Source organism: Lynx canadensis, chromosome C1, assembly GCF_007474595.2.
Source record: "Lynx canadensis isolate LIC74 chromosome C1, mLynCan4.pri.v2, whole genome shotgun sequence".
In the NCBI taxonomy this organism is placed as follows: Eukaryota; Metazoa; Chordata; class Mammalia; order Carnivora; family Felidae; genus Lynx; species Lynx canadensis.
The window spans coordinates 202,591,081-202,609,808 of record NC_044310.1 but is presented as its reverse complement, the minus strand read 5'-3'; the positions used below and the strand labels follow the sequence as shown (position 1 = coordinate 202,609,808).

Sequence of the window (18,728 nt, the reverse complement as noted above, 5' to 3'; positions counted from 1 at the left end):
ACGGGAGAAGATATTTGCAAACATATCAGATAAAGGGTTAGTATCCAAAATCTATAAAGAACTTATCAATCAACACCCAAAAAACAAATAATCTAGTGAAGAAATGGGCAAAAGACATGAATAGACACTTCTCCAAAGACCTCAAGATGGCCAACCAACGCATGAAAAAATGCTCAACATCACTCATCATCAGGGAAATTCAAATCAAAACCACAATGAGATACCACCTTACACCTGTCAGAATGGCTAACATTAACAACTCAGGCAACAACAGATGTTGGTGAGGATGCAGAGAAAGATCTCTTTTGCACTGCTGGTGGAAATGCAAATTGGTGCAGCCACTCTGGAAAACAGTATGGAGGTTCCTCAAAAAATTAAAAATAGAACTACCCTACAACCCAACAATTGCACTACTAGGTATTTATCCAAGGGGTACATAGGTATGCTGTTTCGAAGGGGCACATGCACATCCAATGTTTATAGCAACACTATCAACAATAGCCAAAGTATGGAAAGAACCGGCAAACGTCCATTGATGGATGAATGGATAGAGATGTAGCATATACATACAATGGAGTATTACTCGACAATCAGAATGAATGAAATCTTGCCATTCGCAACTACGTGGATGGAACTAGAGGGTATTATGCTAAGGGAAACTAGTCTGTCAGAGAAAGACAAATATCATATGACTTCATTCATATGAGGACTTTAAGATACAAAACAGATGAACATAAGGGAAGGGAAGCAAAAATAATATAAAAGCAGGGAGGGGGACAAAAACATAAGAGACTTAAAAATGGAGAACAAACAGAGGGTTACTGGAGGGGCTCTGGGAGGGGGGATGGGCTAAATGGGTAAGGGGCATTAAGGAATCTACTCCTGAAATCATTGTTGCACACTATATGCTAACTTGGATGTAAATTAAAACAATAAATTAAATAAAAAATTTTTAAAGAGTCACATTATTAAATGTATATATGTCTTATGATTTTTTTTTTTTTAATGGCCAGGCATGATGTACTGGGCTAAAGGAACCATTATAAACAGTTTTTAGGAATGTAGTAAATTATAGGGGGAGAGAAAGCATTCCACAGTCCTATGGTTAGGTCTCAGTCTTTTAGTGAGCTTACACCTCTGGACTGTGAACTTCACATGTGCTTCCCAGTCCCTCCTACTCCATATTAGGTGGGACAGGATGGCCAGAGGGAGCTGCGGTTAGGTATTTCCCTTCCTCCAGGTCAGTTAAGCTCTGATAAACCCTAGCAAGTTAGACTCCAGTTAAATAGTTTCTCCAGAAGCCAACCTTGCTAAGACAAACAGAATGCTCTAGTGTATTTCAAAATGGTTCCTTTTCCTCCTCCCCCTGCCAGAAGCATGCAGAAATTTTTCTATTTATTCACTGTGAGATCTGGGTTGAATTACAGAAGGTAAGGGGCGCCTGGGTGGCTCAGCCAGTTAGGCACGCAACTTCAGCTCAGGTCATGATCTCACGGCTCCTGAGTTTGAGGCCCACATGGAGCTCTCTGCTGTCAGCACAGAGCTCACTTCAGATCCTCTGTTCCCCTCTCTCTCTGCCTCTCCCCCACTCTCTCCCTCTCCCAAAAATAAATATTTTTTTTAAATAATTTGAAAAAGTAAAGAATTACAGAAGGTAAAACTCACAAAAGCTTGGGGGCCTCTGAATGACTGTGTTCCCCCTGGAGTTTCTAACTCTCAGAATTGGTCATACTCAGCTCTGAGCAAATCATAAGCTATAGCTCTGGTTCCCAGACCCCAGCTCTGATTCTCTTCATTTGCTCATTGGTTCTTGCCAATGGGGGGGGAGGGGGGTAGTGGTTTGCCCTATGACCTCACTTCTCTTACAAATCAAAGACTTGTTAATTTTTCAGTTTGTTTCGCTTTTTATTTGTTGTTAGGACAGAGTGGTGACTTCTAAATCCAGAAACCGGAAGTCTAATATTTTATTATTACTGATTTCCAGCTTATTTGTCAAATTTTAATCCTGCAAGATTTGCAAAGATTTCCTTTATGGTCCAATTTAACCAAGACTTGGAAGGATCAAACTGTTACCAAGTAACTTAACTGCATCCCAGAACAAAGTTCAAACATAATTAAAGTTAACAGAAAATAACCCAGCACCCAATAAAGTAAAATTCACAGTGTTTGGCACCCAAAGATTACCTGGCTTACAAAGAAGCAGAAAAATGTTATCTAAAAGGAAGAAAAAAATTAATTAAAACCAACCCAGAACTGATACAGATTTTAGGATTAGCAGACAAGGGCATTAAAACAGTTATAGTAACTATATTATATATGCTCAACAGTTAAGTGAATACATGGAAGAAAGTTTTAAAAGACCTAAATTGGGGTGCCTGCGTGGCTCAGTTGGTTAAGCGTCCAACTTCAGCTCGGGTCATGATCTCATGGCTCATGAGTTCAAGCCCCACATTGGGCTCTGTGCTGATAGCTCAGAGCCTGGAGCCTCCTTCAGATTCTGTGTCTCCCTGTCTCTCTGCCCCTCCCCCACTCACACTCTGTCTCTCTCCCTCAAGAATAAATAAACATTAAAAATTTTTTTAAATAAGTAAAAATAAAAGAACTAAATTAACCATCTACAAATGAAACTACAACGTGTGAGATAGAGATTAGGAACAGATTAGAGATTGCAAAGAAAAGATTAGTGAATTTGAAGACACAGAAAGTGATAAGTTTAAGATGTGTACTATAAACCTCACAGCAGCCACTAAATTAAGAAACACAGAGTTATAGCTAATAATCCAATGAAGCAAAGAGTGGAGTAACAAAAATACTCAATCCAAAAGGTAGAAAAGGAGGAAAAGGGAGCAAAGAACAGATAGGACAAATAGAAAACAAATAGCAAGGTAATAATCAACCTAACCATATTTAAAAACCACATTAAATGTAACTGAATTAATTAGGGGCGCCCGGGCAGCTCAGTCAGTTAAGTGTCCGACTTCAGCTCAGGTCATGATCTCACGGTATGTGAGTTTGAGCCCCGCGTCGGGCTCTGTGCTGACAGCTCAGAGCCTGATGCCTACTTCGGATTCTGTGTCTCCCTTTCTCTCTGCCCCTCCCCTGCTCATGCTCTGTCTCTCTCTGCCTTTCAATAATAAATAAACGTTAAAAAAAATTTTTTAATGTAACTGAATTAATTAAATGGCAGAGATTGTCAATTTGGATTTTTGAAAAAAGATTCAACTATGTGTCTCCTAAAAAAAAAGAAAAAGACACTTTCAACATAAAGACACAGATATTTTGATAAAAACTAAAAGGGTAGAAAAAGACATATCCATGCTATCACTAAAAAAAAAAAAAAAAAAAAAAAAAGCCAAAATGGTTATATTAATACCAAAGTAGATTCAGAGAAAAAATATAACCAGGAATATAGAAGGTCATTATATAATGACAAAGGGATCAGTTAATCAGGAGAACACAAGAATCATAAGTGTTTATGCACCTGAAAGCAGAGCTCCAAGATTCATGATGCAAAAACTAATAGGACTGCAAGGGGTAATCCGGAATTATATTCAGAGGTTTCAACATCCCCCTGTCAATAAGGGATAAACAAGTAGACAAAATTCATAAGGATACAGAAGGTATAAGCAACACTATCAACCACCTTGACCTAACTGACATTGATAGAACACTCAACAACTGCAGCATACATATTCTTTACAGTCAGATATGCAGGTCTGCAGCTTAGAAGAGCCTTCTATGCAGGAAAGAGACTTGAGAGTCATTAGCTTTAAGATGATAATCAGAGCCTTGAGCGTGGAGGCAAAAGAGAGTGTGGAGGGTGAGAAGAGAGGATGAGTAAAGGAAGAAGAACCAGCAGGGCAACCTGAGGAGCAATCCAGAGGTAGAAGCAGGAGAGTGGGTGTAATCAAGACCACTGAAGTGTTTCATGCAGGTACAAGCCCATACAGTCAAGCCTGTATTTACTCATTCGATAATTCTGAGCACCTGCTACATAGCAGGCACTGTGCCGGGGACACAATGGGGAGAGAAAAAGCAGACTTCGACTCTACTGTCCTGGAGTTCACAATCTAGTGGGGAAGACAAATAAATCTCACCAACAAATCTGTAATAACAAAGATGGTTGTGAGAGCATACACCAAAGGAATGTGAGCTTCCTGAGGAAGTAACATTTGAGCAAGATCAAGACAGGCAGGCACTAGATAAAAAGCACAGGCAACAAAAGAAAAAATAGGTAAAGTGGACTTCATCAAAATTAAAATTTTTTGTGCTTCAAAGGACATCATCAAGAAAGTGTAAACACACCCTGAGCACAGGAGAAAATGTTTGCAAAACATGTATCTGAAAAAGGATTTCTAACTAGAATATATTAAGAACTCCTAAAACTCAATAATAAAAAGACAAATAATCCAATTTAAAAATGAGCAGAGGATTTGAATAGACATTATCCAAAGTCATACAAATGGCTAATAAGCATGTAAAAGTATGCTCCAGATCATTTGCATTAAGGAAATGCAAATCAAAACCATAACGAGATACCGCTTCACGCCCAAAGGGATAGTCATAATGATAACTTTTAAAGTGGAAAATAACCAGTGTTGGAGAATGTATTAGTTTGCTAAAGCTACCATAACAAAGTACCATAAACTGAGTCCTTAAACAATAGAGATTTACTATCGCATAGTTTTAGATGTGTTAAAATATAAACTAAAGCGCATTAAAATTTTTAAGAGCTGGGGTCCCTGGGTGGCTCAGTTGGTTGAGTGTCAGACTCTTGATTTTGGCCCAGGGTCGTGGGATCAAGCCCCACTTTGCGCTCCGTGCTGAGAGTGGAACCTACTTAAGATTCTCTGTCTCAAATTAAAAAAAAAAAAAGAGTTTATTTGAGCAAAAACTGATTTGAATCAGGCAGTATTCAATCTAGCAGATAGAAAGGACCTCTAAGGAGCTGTACAAAATGAAAGACTTTCATAGGCAGAAGGCAGTGGAATAAGGAAGTTACAGCAGCAAAAAAGGAGCTTGGTTATTGCGAGTTACTTTCCCTTAGGGGACGGCAGAGGTCTATCTAGTGCTGATCAGGTGATTCCTGATTGACTGGTTTAAGATTCCATTTCTGGGACAGTTGAAACTATAATTAAGTTAACTCTCAGTTTGGCGATGTGGGACTTAGTATAAGTGACTCCACTGTGGGTCTGTTGTCTTGCTTTTAACAGAGGCTAGAAGTCCAAGATCAAGGTGTCAGCAGAGCCAGCTCCCTCCAAAGGGGCTAGAGAAGGATCTGTCCCAAGCCTCTGTCCCAGCTTCTGGTAGTCGCTTGGTTTGTGGCAGCCCACCTCCAGTCTTCACAGGGCATTCTCCTTGTGTGTGAGTCTCTGGGTCCAGATTTCTCCTTTTAATACAAGACACCAGTCCTATTGGATTAGAGGCACAACCTGCTCCAATATGACTTCATCTTAACTAATTACATATGCAATGACCCTATTTCCAAGTAAGTTCACATTCTGAGGGACTCTGGGACATATGAATTTTGGAGGGACATAATTCGACCCGTAACAGCAAGGATGTGGAGAAATTGGGACTCTCATACAGTGCTGGTGGGAATGTAAAATGGCGCAGCTACTCTGAAAAACAGTCTGGCGGTTTCTCAACATGTTAAACATAGAGTTACCATATGATCTAGCAGTTCCACTCCTAGCTATATATCCAAGAAAATGAAAACATATGTCCATACAAAAAATGATATACAAATATTCACAGCAGCATAACTCATAAAAGGCAAAAAGTGGAAACAAACCAAATGTCCTTCAACTGATGAATGGATGAACAAAATGTAGGATTATCACACTACAGAACATTATTTGGCAATAAAACAAATGAAGTACTTAAACTTACACAATATTATACGTCAATTATATCTCAATAAAAACATAAATGAAGTACTGACACATGACTCAGCATGACAGCATAAATGAACCTTGAAAACGTTATGCTAAGTGAAAGAAGCCAGTCACAAGAGGTCACATAATGTACGATTCCATTTATAAGAAATGCAGGTTTGGCAATTTTGCAGATGCAGAAAGTAGACTGGTTGCCTAGGGCGGGGGAATTTGTGGAAGGTAGGGGTAGCTGGCTATTAATGGGTACAGGTTTCTTTCTAGGGTAATAAAAAGGTTCTGAAATTGATTGTGGTGAATATGAATATTCACTATGACTATGTGAATATGTGGTGACTATGAATATACTAAGTTTAACTGTATACTTCCAGTGGGTGAATTTTATAGTATGTGAACTATAGCTTAACAAAGCTATTACTTAAAACTAATAATAGGGGCACCTGGGTGGCTCAGTCGGTTAAGCATCCAACTTCAGCTCAGGTCATGATCTCACAGTCTGTGAGTTCGAGCCCCGCGTCAGGCTCTGTGCTAACAGCTCAGAGCCTGGAGCCTGCTTCAGATTCTGTGTCTCCCTCTCTCTCTGCCCCTCCCCTGCTCATGATCTGCCTCTCTCTGTCTCAAAAATAAATAAAAACAGGGGCGCCTGGGTGGCGCAGTCGGTTAAGCGTCCGACTTCAGCCAGGTCACGATCTCGCGGTCTGTGAGTTCGAGCCCCGCGTCGGGCTCTGGGCTGATGGGTCAGGGCCTGGAGCCTGTTTCCGATTCTGTGTCTCCCTCTCTCTCTGCCCCTCCCCCGTTCATGCTCTGTCTCTCTCTGTCCCAAAAAAAATAAATTAAATAAATAAATAAATAAAAACATTAAAATTTTTTAAAAAATAAAAATAATAAATAGGAATAAATAAACTCCTTACCATGCAAGCAAAAGAGGGAGGGGGAGGAACATTCCAGTAAAAAACCATCACCAGAAGGTGAGCTCCAGAATGGCAGCAATTTTTGCCAGTTTTGTTCACTGCTGTAGTCCCAGCACCAAAACAATGTCTGGTAAATAGTAGGTCTGGTGTGTGTATACACACACACACACACATATAGTATATAATATAATGTATTATATAGTAACATGTGCAAAAGCCTTGTGGCTAGCTGTCTGTAGAGCATGTGGCTCTTGGTCTTGGGTTATGAGTTCGAGCCCCAAGTTGGGGGTAGAGTTTACTTAAAAAAAAAAAAATTAGAAAAAAAAAATCCTGGTATCTAGAAAAGAGCACTGGCCTCTGGAGAAAAGATTCAGTGTGTGTGACTGGACGGAAGAGGACGGGCAGACCGTGCAAGTTAGAGATTTGTATCTTAATCCTAAAAGCAATGGGGAGCCACTGAGGGATTTTTAAGTGGAGATGATCAGATTTGCATTTCAAAAGACCCCACCAATAGCAGGGGACAGTCAATTAAGGTGAGGACTGAAAAGTTGGATTTAGCAACAAAGAAGTTGTTGGTGACCTTGGACAAAATCAGTCCAGGTAGTGAGATGGAGTGACTAATTTGGGGAACTGGAAAGGAAGTAGAGCTAGCAAAATTATCCTACACTTGGTAAGACCTCTCCTTATTCTCAAGTCTCCAAGGAAACCGACCAAAAATATACTTGGCTTGGGAAATAACAAAAGACATGTTCGCATGAATATTCACACACAGCCGGTTCACCAGCTGATTCTGTTTCTGTTCAAGGATTCCACACTTCTCACCCTGACACAGACTGAGGACCTGTGGCCACAGCTCTTGGTTCTCTCTCACCAAATGCTGGCCTTTCGTTGCTGGGAGCGGTGGATGGAAGGCCACAGAGCAGGCTGCCATCATCTGAGATGTGGGGGCGCTTCGGAAACAGAACTTGTCCCCTTTTAGCTTCGCTGCACCTCTCACCTGAACTACGTACAACCCAGAACCCAAGGGCAAGCCAAGTAGATGCACTGAAGCCCTATTCACAGAAAACTAAAGGGAAAAGCTTTTGGAATAGGGCACTTGTCCATAGTGACCAGATGTCTGAACTGAGAACCAAAAAGACTGGGTTCTAATTCTCATTCTGCCAGTCACAGTAGCAACTTAACCTCTCCAGGCTTCCATCTGCTCATCTCAGAAATTACGAGAATAAACACATGCCTTGACCTGATCAGAGTGATTAGGAGGAAATGACAACTGCACAAGGATGTATCTAGATTTTGTGGGGCCTGAAGTTTTTATCATTTCATAGGACCCCTTTAAGAAAAAGAATATAAAATTTTAAGAACAAAATTAGGTACAGATGTGAATATTTATAATGAGAAATTACATCAAACTACAAATTTTAAAAAGGTAATGCAAAAAATTTTTCTATTTTTTTAAAATTACACATTTGTTATATTAATTGCCTGGCATGCCACTATCCGTTTTTTGTCCACTACGTTTTTTGGCTACAAATTCTTTAATGGTTTCCTCAGACAAGTTTGTAATGTTTTCTATGAAGAAGGAAGATGATTCAGTCTTTTTCTCTCACTGTTGATCAAAATTTGCTCTTTATTATTCCTAGTTCAAAAAGATTCTTCCGTCATCCCCACTTATTATTTTAAAATCATTCTCAAGTTTGGGGAAATCTCCATCAAGTTTATTTTCCTTATGAGCTATACGATTTCAAGGACTTCCGCATTTTCTTGTGCAGTGATTAATCTTTTATATCTCTTCATTCTTCTGGTGCTGGACACTCTAGGAACAAAGGACCTTTGGTACCTTCAGATCACCATGCTTGTGATTCAGCACAGTGGGGGTTAGAAGTATTCTAGAAGCCTCTACTACACTGGGAAGGTGAGCAATAACTTAACTATATACAGGAAGCAAATATATGTGTCCCACTTAACTCAAATTAAGTGTATTCCCTACTCCAAAATGCCTAAAAATGCTCATGGCTACTTCAGTGCCCTCCTCCCCCGATAGGGAAGTCATAGGTGAAAAGAGACCACTAGTGGTCTTAACAGAGTTGGGTTAAAATGTCTTAGTTTGGGGGCACCTGGGTGGCTCCGTCGGTTAAGCATCTGACTCTTGATTTCCACTTAGGTCATGATCTCACGTTTAGTGGGTTCAAGCCCCATGTGGGGCTCTGTGCTGACAGTGCAGAGCCTGCTTGGGATTCTGTCTCCCTCTCTCTCTGCTCCTCCACCACTCGCACTCACTCTCCCCCGAAATAATAATAATAATAATAATAATAATAATAATAATAATGCTGCCAGGTTTTACTACCTTTATAAAAACACGACCTCTTCCATGGCCATAGAGGGGGCCTGGGAGGGTGAGGATCTAGAAAATGAAGTTACGTCAGCATTGGGGCAAATCACCTAAGGCTACAAAGGGCTCTTTATACGGCTGAGTCGAGCCAAGAGGGAGGAAAGGTTACTCACGTTTGGAGGGAGGTTCAGCGGCCTGGCCAGCATGGCTCACAGCTCGTGGCCGGCCCAAAGCGTGCCCAGTGAAAAAAGCTGTGGCCACTGCCAGCCAAACCCCACGCAGAGGTCCCCGCCGACCCACTTGCCCCCTCCTGTGGCCCCCACTCGAGGCCCGGAGTGTCAGATGCGTCCAGCCCACCTTTAAGATCGGCATACCTCCACCTCAGCTTTCAAAAGGAGCGCGCTCCCTCGGACCCGCCCCTCACTTCCGTCCTGAAAACCCTTCATCCCACCAGGTCTCGCGATATCATGACTTCTCGCCTGTCCCGGCTAACCCCGGAGAGCAGCCCCCGCGGGACTCCTGGTGGTGACTTTCCCTGGTGGTGACTTTCTTGGCTAGTGTTTGGGACGAGAGCTCTTCATCTGGCACGTTTTCTAGCAGCATGGACCGGGCTGTTAAGGCGCACTTAAGTCCATCAGGCCCGAGGTTCGGATCAGGAGCGGAGGGGTGGGGATCCGCCTTCAACCTGACCCTGGTCCGGTTCTGTCGTATATGGGTGATAAGGACTCAAAAATATTAATGACTGCCAGACACTGGGCTCTATACACGTCATGTCTTTTAATTCCCACAATAACCCCAAGAGAAAGGCGTGGTTTTTACCCTGGTTGTACAGATGGGGAAACAGGCTCAAAAATGGAGGAATCTGCTGAAAGTGGGAAAGGATGTGACCAGTCTGACTGTAAGGCCTCATTACGTGGTAAAGCAATTTGTCAGCAGACTCCTAGATTCCTAGAGGACACTGTAGCTCAGTGAAAAGTATTCCATCTTTGGGTTCACAAAACTCATGTTCGTATGCAAATCCAGACACTTTCTATGCTGTGTGACCTTGAACAACTTGCTTAACCTTTCTGAGACTCAACTGATAGATAAGGATATTAATACTTTCACGGGATTATGAGGATTGGGTGTATATTCAGTGCCTACTCCAAAATAGGCATTCAATAAATGGAAGTTATAGCTATTAATAATCTTTTTAACCCCTTATATGTTGTGCGATGTTCAGTGTGTAGGAGGTACTTAATTTAATAAACCATAACTGAGTGAGTGAATGAATGGAGGGAGAAATGAAATAAGTCTGGCCAGATACCAGGTGGTCCCTGCCTCCAATCCCCTAATCTCTTACCCCACTTCCCTGATATGGCTACACCTCAGAGGGCTTGAAGTAGAAAATGACTGTTCATCCTCCTTTTCCCAAACAGTTGTGTGTATGTTAACTTGTTACCAAAGTAGCATACAGAAAAGTGCACAAATCTTAAGTGCACTTAAGTTCTTATGAAATGAACACACTGACTGGTATAACCAGCCCCATGATGAAGAAGCAAAACATTACCAGCCCCCAGAATGCCCTTCATGTTTCTTTCTAATCATACTCCCACTATGGGATAACCACTATCTTGCCTTCTAATAGCTGAAATTAATTTTGCTTGCTTTTGCACAGGATGCACCTGGAATCACACAGCATGTGCTAATCCGTAACTTCCTGGATTTCCCTGTCTCCTTGATTCTAGTGGGAATCCAAGAAGAAGCCCAGTGGGGTTGCCTCCCAGGTGGTCAGGGCTACTCCCCAATGCCACCCACCTCAACATCATGGCTAGCCTGTCTACATGCTCACTGGCCCGTGGATTCCTGTGCCCATGGACTCCTGGCACACCTCTCCCTTTCTGAGGTAAGAAAGAATCTTCTGCTGCTGCTTCTCAGCTTTTCATAAGGGTTCCCATGATAGAGGTGTATGTCCCTGGTGACCCCTGCCTGTGCTCTTATACCCCAGATCTTTCCTTCTCCACCAGGAAGGCCCTGGGAGAGTAGAGGATGGGGATGTGCTGATTCACAAGGTGGTCATGCCCAGCTTCACACCATTCCAAGTAACACCTCTCCCCCTGCTTTGTTCAGTGTGCCCCTTCCCACTCCATCGAAAACTGTTTCTCTCTCTGGGTGATGAACTCTCGGGGCCTCTGCTGTTCCTCCGTGCAGCCTAGCATCTGCCACATTCTCTCTGCCCACTAGACATGTTTGTTCATTCCTGAACCCCAATTGCGGGCATAGCTTTTGTCTTCTTCCAGAGGATTCCTGATGCCTTGCAGATTGAGGGATGTGGTTTAAGGGTCTTGGGCGTTCTGCCTCGAGGGGGCAGTGTCTCCTCACACCACAAGACAGCCCAGGCTTTAGCCCCATCAAGAAGCCCCATTATACAGATATTATCATCAAACCCATGTTACATATGAGGAGGGTAAGGCTCAGAGAAGTTTAAGGGATTTGTCCAAAACTATATAGTTCATAAGTGACAACAGGTAGACCTCAGGAATGCCAGTGATGCAGGCCTAGAAGGCTTGGTATCTGCTAAAGGCTACCGTTCACTGAAACTAAAATGAGACACATGGATATTTTGCAGATTTCATATCTTGTCCTCAAACAAATCCAGGAGAAAGGTTTTCTAATTTCCAGATGGCAGATACAGAAACTGAGGTCCAGAGAAATTAATTATTCTGCCTGAGGTCACAGGGATAGAGACAGGCTAAACTAGATTCAGCCCCTCCCATCCCACACATGGACCCGAAAGCCTGGCTCTTTCCTCTGTGCTCTGCCACACTCATCAGAAGGATTCTGACAAGTGCAGATATGAGTGGCTACATGGGTAATATAGGACAGTGGGGACTAGGCATTTACCCAAAGAATACAAAAATACTAATTCAAAGGGATACATGCACCCTGATGTTTATAACAGCATTATCGACAATAGCCAAACTATGAAAATAGCCCACGTGTTCACTGACTGATGAATGGATAAAGAAGATGCATGTATATACGCAACAGAATATTACTGAGCTATAAAAAGGAATGAAATCTTGCCATTTGGAACAACATGGAAGGGGCTGGAGAGTTATTACGCTAAGTGAAATAAGTCAGAGAAAGACAAATACCATACGATTTCACTCATATGTGGAATTTAAGGGAAAAAATGAGCAAAGGGGAAAAAAAGAAAGAGAGGGGCAAACCAAGAAACAGGCTCTTAACTGTAGAGAGCAAACTGATGGTTACCAAAGGGGAAGTGGGGGGAGGGTGGGGGAAATAGGTGGTGGGGATTAAGGAGTGCACTTGCTGTGGTGAAACTAATATTACACTGTATGTTACCTAACTGGAATTTAAATAAAAATTAAAAAAAAAAAAAAGGACAGTGAGGAAGCATTCTAGAGAGAGCAGAACACGGACCACCAAGGGACAAGTTTTGGTTCTCTATTAATTTGTAACAAACAGCCCGCCCCCAATTTAGTGGCTTAAAATAAAATTTTATTTTTATCTTTCACAGTCCTATGGGTTGACTCCACTCAGCTGGGCAGTTCTCACTGGGGTCTGTCACGCAGTGGCAGTCAGATTGAAGCTGGGGCTGGAGTCATCTGAAGGCTCATCTGGGCTGGATGTCCAAGACGGCTTTTTATTTTATTTTTTTTTCTTTTCAAATTTGTTGCAATTCTAGTTAGTTAACATATAGTGCAATATTGGTTTCAGGAGTAGAATTCAGTGATTCATCCCTTACATACAATACCCAGGGTTCATCACAGCAAGTGCCCTCCTTAGTACCCATCACCCATCTAGCCCATTCCCCACCCACCTCCCTCCATCAACCCTCTGTTTGTTCTCTATTTTTAAGAGTCTCTTATGATTTGTTTCCCTGAAGCCCTCCATGATATGCCACAAGCCATCACCTCCAGTTTTTCTCCTTTGCACACCATGTTACACTGAAACAGCAGAGTCCCCTAATCCGGTTGATCCTAAGGCAAGACCTGACTGAGGTTCTGGTTCCTTAGCCTCTCTTGGTTCCTGACTATTTCCCGAGCCTGATTCTGGAGGCTTCATGTCAATTTTGTGTGTTTCCAGATATCATTCCAGGAAATTTCTCTTCTACTTAAGTGAACCAGAGTCCATTTCTGTTGTCTGCAATTAAGAACCCTAATCGGCACAAAGACCCATTGAAATCTTCAGCCAGAGGAAGTGACATGATCAGAGCACTTTATGGGCGAGAAAAAATAGAAAAATCTGATAAAGATAGATTGAAGAGAGAAAAACAGGAATGAGAGAGGCCAGTTGGGAGGTCTTCATGACGTTTGGGGTGTATGATGAAGCACGAGATTGCCAGTGCCAAAGAAGTGGGAGAAACAGCAGCTTTTGGCCACTGACTGGATATGGAAAAAAGAAGAGAAGGGAAAGTCCACGTTGACAGAGTTTTGAGTCTTAGCAACTAGGAAAACAATAATGTTACAAAGAGAAACAAGCAAGTCAAGGAAAACAGTTTGGAGGGGGAAATCTTCCATTCATTTATTCAACAACTATTAATTGCCTGCTCTATGCCAGGCACTGTTCTAGGCATTGGGAAGACAGCAGTGGGGAAAACAAAGTCTCAGTTCTAAATTAATAAATACATACATGAGATAATGAACCTGCTTTAATAAAGCTTCAGTTTGTGGTGCCACAGACCCACATCAGAACATATCTAACTGGCAGCCAGAACTTCAAGAAAAATCCTAGGCTGGGCCTGAAGACAAATTGGTAGTCATTGTCATAGATGTTCATTCATTTATTCATTCACTTGTATTTATTGAGTACCTACTATGTACTCAGTACCATTCTTGCCATAGACATACAACAAAAAAAATAAAAGAGGGGCTCAGCTCTCGTGGAGTTGCCATTATATAGTACAGAGACAGACAGTAAACAAATACACAAATGTGTCAGATATGTGATGTGTACTATGAAGAGAAATAAAGCAAGGGAAAAGGAAGAGGAAGTTTGCTGTTTTAGATAAGATAGGTTGTTCTGCAAAGTCCCCTCTTGTAAGGAGATATCTGAGTGAAGTCCTGAATGAAGAGAGGCAACATCCACATGGTTACTAGGGGAAACCTATTTCAGGCAGAGGGAATAGTAAGTGCAAAGGCCCTGAGGCAGGACAATTTGGTTTCCGCAAAGAACAGCCAAGAGAACAGTGTGGCTAAAGTAAATGGGTAAGGGCAAGAGTAGGAAAAGAGGTAAAGGTGGGAGTGGGAGTGGGAGCCAGATCCTGTAGGGCCTTGCAAGTCATTGCAAGTACTTTGGCTCTTGTTCTGAATGAGATAGAAAGACTTTGGAGAATTCTGAGCAGAGGAAGCACACGACATGACTAACACTTTAAAAGGATTGTTCTGGCTGCTATATATAGAGTAGACTGGGGGTGTGCAAGGGCAGAAGCAGGGAGACCAACTAGCAGACAACTGCAGTCATTCAAGGCAAGAGACCCGGGGTGGCTTGGACCAGGATGGTGATGAGGGAGGACATGACATGTGATCAGACTCTAGAAATAAACAGAAGGAGAACCGACAGGATTTTCTGATAGATTGCATGTGAGGTGTCAGAGAAATAAAGGAGTCCAATGTCTCCAGAGCTTTTAATAGGAGCAGCTAGGAGAGCAGTTGCCATTTACTGAATAGAAAGAATTGAGAATTATATCCAGAGCTTCAAGAAAGAGTAAAACTGTCCCCAGCTTTCCTGCCTGGAAGGAATAATTTGGCTCCCAAGCCATGACGGGGGCCCAAAGTAAAGCACTCCTGTGAGGGCAAGGGGCAGGGGTGCATTAGCCTAGCATAGGCTATCAAGGCCGAGATGGGAGAAGCTGAAGTCTGCAAGGGGAGTGGAGGGAGCAGCAGCAATGGCAGCGATTTACAAAGGGATTAAATAACCCTTCTAACGAGGGAGGAGGACACCACAGAAATAGAAAGGGAGAAAATGAAAATATTTAAATGTTTATTTTCGAGAGAGAGAGAGAGAGAGAGAGAGTAAGGGAGGGGCAGAGACAGAGGGAGACACAGAATTTGAAGCAGGCTCCAGGCTCTGAGCTGTCAGCACAGAGCCTGACGTGGGGCTTGAACCCATGAGACGTGAGATCATGACCTGGGCCGAAGTCAGATAACCAACCGAGCCCCCCAGGCACCCCAGAAAGGGAGAAAATTAGAATAAACCTTGTGGTGTTGGACTGGAATTGAAGGTATGGTGTGCACTCTTGGCTTTCTGCATAGAGAGATTGATTGACCTATCAATAAATAGAAGTGTGTGTGTGTGTGTGTGTGTGTGTGTGTGTGTATATATATATATATATATATATATATATTTCCTAGCACTGTCCACTGAGAGGCCCAAAAGCAGTGACACTCCAAGAACAATGAACACACCTAGCACCCAGATCTTGATTTCTACATATCACTCTCCATTAAAAAAGAACAAAGGTACCTTGGATAAATGGCTGGTTGCAGGGCTGGAGCAGAGAAAGTACAAGATGAGCCTGGAAGTAAGGAAGTGCTCAAAGAATTATGATAGAAGCCAGCTTGGCAGGTGGCCAAATCTGGGAAATTTTTGAGCATCAAAATAAATAACGATTCAACAAGTAAAACACTCACGCCTATAATAATGGGGCCAAAGATGCATACCCCTAATGTAATCATGAGGAAACAACAGATAAACCCAAATTGAGAGACATTCTGCAATATAATAGGTCTGCAGTCTTTTGAATTGTCCTGATCATGAAAGCAAAAGAAACCTTAGACACTGTCTCAGACTGAAGGAGTCTGGAAAGACATGATAACTGAATGTAATGAATAATTCTGGACCTGGATCCTTTCATCATTAGGCCAATTGATTGAAGTGCAATAAGGTCTGGGTATTAGGCAATATGAATGTATCAATGTTAATTTCCTGATCATGACATTGCATTGTTATGTAGGAGAATGTCCTTTAAAAAAATCTATTCATTTTTTGAGAGAGAGAGCGTGGGTGGGCAAGGGACAGAGAGAGAGGGAGACACAGAATCTGAAGCAGATTCCAGGCTCTGAGCTGTCAGCACAGAGCCCTACAGGAGGTGTGAATTCATGAACCTGTGAGATCATGGCCTGAGCTGAAGTCAGACACTCAACCACTCAACCGACTGAGCCACCCAGGTGCCCCAAGAACGTCCTTTTTTTTGTAAGACATATACACCAAAGTATATGGAGTGATGGGACATCATGTAAGCAACTTACTCCCAAGTGGTTCAAGGAAGGGGAAAGTTCTTTGTATATTGTAATTTTTCTTTTACATCAAATAAAAAGAAAAAAGACAAGGAAGGAGTGAATGAAATCCCTGAGGCAGTGGGGAGTGAGGGGGCGTGGTCAGCCAGTGCACAAAATAGTAGAATATTTCTAAGGAGAGGGCAGTTAATGATGTGTCATGTTGCAAAGAGATGGAAGAGGAGCAAGACTGAGGAAAAAAAAAGTATTAAACTTACAAAATTGTTTCTATGTTATCAATCAGGGCAACAGCTGTTTACATATGCAGCATAATGGGAGCTAAATCAGTTATTCATCACGAGAATGCTGGCTGTGCCTATGGATTTCTACAACTTCTTGGCATCCTGGGCCTTGGGATTCAGAGGCTGGAAACCTGCTTTCACTACAAACCATCACGATTTTAAGAAGAAAATCCTAATGACATAATCATATTAGCTCTTGTCAGGAGAGCAGATCTCCCTAATTCCTAGTTTTAGAAGGTTTCTTTCTTTAGTATATTCTCATTATATGCAATGCTCACATTTGGGGCCAAAAATATTCTGAATATGGAATTATTGTGCCCAAGTAATACGTGTTCATTATAAACAAAAATGTGGATAAAGAGAACAAATTTTAAACCACCTATAATCCCATCATCCAGAAATAGTTTCCATTAGCAATTTGCTGCTTATTTTAGACTTTTAAAATTCAAATCACATCTATAAATTTTTGTTGCACTAAGGATCCTGCCCTGTGCTATTTTGTATCTTGTACACACACACACACACACACACACACACACACACACACACCATATAGAGCAAACACTGTCTCAGTCACTAAATATGCTTCAACCACCTCACTTTTAAGGACGCTGTGAAGAATTCCATTGAGCAGATGGGCGTTGATTTATGTAATCATGTTCCTATTTGAGGACTTTTGCATTGGGCGCAGAGAGACCGCGCCTCAGAACTTGCCCACGAAGCAGGGACGACTAGGGAGGATGAGAGGTTGGGGGATAGCTAAGTCACACGGAACAAGGTTTCAAGTACACAGAGACTTCAAGTACACAGAGGAAAGGTCATCGAGGCCACGGCCGGCAGAATTCGAAGAGCTGAAGGAGTCAGGTTGTACCCCAGGACAAGGGGCGCCGAATGGGTGGACCTCGAGACCCGAAGAACTGAAGCGAGACCCGTGGTGGTGGCGGCGGCTGCGGGCGGCCCAGGCTCGAAAGCTAGTGCACCACCGCTCCTCACCAACAGAGGGCGCTGGGGCCACAGCAGTACGCAGTGGGCGGGTGCCAGCTGCAGGCCAGATGTGGGGAGCTGGACCGCGGGAGACGCTAGCTCAACCCCAGCCCCTCCAGGCCTGCAGGCAGGGAGAGAGCGAAGACGGGATGCAGGGGCAAGGGTGATGGCAGAATACGCCACCATCGCTGCTCTGCAGGGTCCTAGTTTGCCTTCCCTTGTAGGGCAGAAGTGAGGAGAGAGAAGCCTCCTGCCCAGAAGGGACTCTGATTCCCACAAAAGCAAAGTATGGGCTGGCAGCCACCCTGAGGCTGGCTCAGCAAGACAGAGCCAGGTCCACCGGGTGGGGCTCCGGGCCAGGGGAGACCCACGCGACTGTCTGCGGCGGGAAAGAGAGCCGGCCTTGAGGGCTTTGAGCTTCTGGAGTACCCAGCCCTCGAGTCCAGACGTCCAACACACACACCACACCACACCACACCACACCACACCACACACAACCTCCCTGCACTCTTTCTGCCCGGGTGCGGTGTGCATTCAAGAAGAGAGAAATTGAGGCACAGCCGGACAGAGCACTAACTAGACCTGTCTCCCCCTTCCCCCGCCCCCCATGTTGCCTGCAGCGGAGAAGTTGGGCTAGAGGGCCGCAGTTCGAAGTTCCAATTAAGGATCCTGGGCCGGGGACAACCCCAGGGACCCCGCCCCCTTGGCCTGCCAGCTGTCCCCACCCCGGCTGCTTCCCTGACTCCGGAGTAATCAGCTGCTGCGCACGGCTGTAATTGACGGTGCAGGCCCGGTCTGGCAGAGGGCCGGCGGGCGGCGCAGGGGCGGGCGAGGGGCTTAATTGCAGGGCTTCAGGTCGCAGTCTGGGCTGCAGCTTCGCTTGGGGTGGGGGAAGGAAAGGGACAAACACTAAGCTCGCAGAGCCTGGTCTCAGGGGGAAGCTAAAAGACCTTCCATTCGGTAGTAGGGGATCCCTTCCCCGGAAAGTGGGGACGGAGGGGCTTGAACCCTAGCGAGAGTTTCGGAGGAGGAGCTGGACGTCTCTGGAGAGCTAGGCAGAGGGGGGTAGATTCCAAACTCCCCAC

The 18,728-nt window shown here is 43.5% G+C and overlaps 1 long non-coding RNA gene across 2 annotated transcripts; it reads left to right on the top strand.

Moving 5' to 3' along the window:
• Nucleotides 1-9,614: 9,614 nt before the first annotated feature.
• LOC115522189 lies at nt 9,615-17,138 on the top strand. 2 transcript variants are annotated; one of them, XR_003971277.1, is made up of 3 exons: nt 9,615-9,779; nt 10,862-11,019; nt 16,662-17,138. It is a non-coding gene; the product is annotated as an uncharacterized LOC115522189 (long non-coding RNA). The 2 variants fall into 2 exon arrangements; XR_003971276.1 differs by lacking the exon at nt 16,662-17,138 and adding an exon at nt 13,227-13,781.
• The last annotated feature ends 1,590 nt before the right edge of the window (nt 17,139-18,728 follow it).